The sequence below is a fragment of the Glycine max genome, chromosome 5, assembly GCF_000004515.6.
Source record: "Glycine max cultivar Williams 82 chromosome 5, Glycine_max_v4.0, whole genome shotgun sequence".
In the NCBI taxonomy this organism is placed as follows: Eukaryota; Viridiplantae; Streptophyta; class Magnoliopsida; order Fabales; family Fabaceae; genus Glycine; species Glycine max.
In genome coordinates this window covers 12,193,336-12,195,150 of record NC_038241.2, presented here as the reverse complement: position 1 = coordinate 12,195,150, position 1,815 = coordinate 12,193,336, and positions in this window count along the sequence as shown.

Genomic DNA, 1,815 nt, shown 5'->3' with positions numbered 1-1,815 from the left:
GAAAATGAAATTGTAGATTGAAGCAGAAACGAAATTGAAAAAAACCAAATTTTTTTTCTACGTGAACAGTGTGCATGAAAAAGTAAAAACTGGAATTCTAAAACCCTAGAATTATTCTCCTCTCCAAAAACTCTCTAAACTAAAACCCTGGTGCTGTTATATAGGTCCTCAGCCCCAAAGCTTACAAATTTGTTTTAAGTCCAAACCCATAAATAAAATAAAATCTGGACAAGATAAGATAAGATTGGATGAAATAAAATCTAGATGAAATAAAATCTAGATAAGATAAGATAAGATTGGATGAAATAAAATTTGGATAAGATAAGATTTGATAAAATAAAATTTTCTGCTCTCTTCAAGTCCAAGTCCAATTCTGGATTCAAGTCCAATTGCTTATAATTCTCCTAAAATTAAATTAAAAACAAAAAATTAGTCAAGTAGGCCCAAATGATAAAACTGCATAATTAATTTGACAATTAAGGCTAATCAGTAATTAAAATGGTGACAAAAAGGGTTAATAAATAGGAGAAAATAATGACACATCACCTATCATTTGAATTTTGAGTCTAATTCATGCATGTTATTTAAGTCATAACATGTTATAAATCAATTCCTAGAAGTAGTCTTGTTGTTCAACTTTGTTTTGTTTTCTAGGTTTCCTATGTGATGCCTATTAAGAAATTGATTTGTGGTGCTGAGTTGTGGCTAGATTTGTGAATCAAAATAAGTCTTAAGTTCTCTTGAATTGTGTTATTCAAGACAATCGAGCATAAGAAAACACAAATTGTAACTATCCAAGCCTTAAGCAACATAAAAACTACTCTTGATTTCTAGGTTGAAATTCTGGTTGTTGTCAATTTTGGCACACTGTGTTCTTAGCTCCACCATGGCTTGAATACTTTGGTTTTTGGGCTGAAATTTTAACTGGATAAAATAGAAATATGATTCAAAACAATGGAAAAAGAATGAACAAAAACTAAAAAGAAATGAGGAAGAAAAGGTGATAAAGATTAACATCAAAATACACGTCCAAAACAACAACAAAAAATGTGTATGCTTGATTTGCTTGTAAATTGTTCATTATTTTGAGTTGTATTACAAGACTATTTGACTCCTTGGAGTTGTTCATCTTTTAGATGTGTTGCTAAATTTACATAATTAGAATTTTGCTTTGAGTCTTGTTTTTAATTTGTCAATCTAATCTAGTGTCATTCTAGGACTTCCTTTGTGTTCCACCTTGGCTTGTGGTACTATCCTTTTGCTTTATTTTTTCTTGAATTTTATTCAATTAATGTCACATTAAATTTCCTTTTGGTTTATATTTCATTTCATCTTTTGTTTTCTTGCATGTCTTTTTTTTGTGTGTTTAAGTGTTGCCTACAATATGGATTGGAAGAGGAAATTAGTGTGTTGCTTGAAGGAATATTTTTTAGTCTTAGAGGTTAACCATCCTAGGAGCACCATTGGATTTGAAGCAACCAAAGCCTCACCAAATTTTGAGTGAAACACTTGAGAAAACAAACAAGCATTGAAGAAAAATTTGAAGATCTTAATTGCTATGTTAAATTTGTCGTAATAGAACAATTGAGTGCTGATTTTTTTTCTATTGCAATTCCTTGTATTTGGACATTCTTCAGAAGTGTATTGGGAGTCTCCAGTAGACCACTCAAACCTCTATTTGTGTGTAATATCTTAGTGTAAACCATGTAGACTAAGTGAAGAGCTAGTTGGGACCTCCAAAGGGTTATCCTAGCCTTCACATAGTGATGCAATCCTATCCCCCAAGGGCATTGGATAGAAGACTCCAAGAAGATT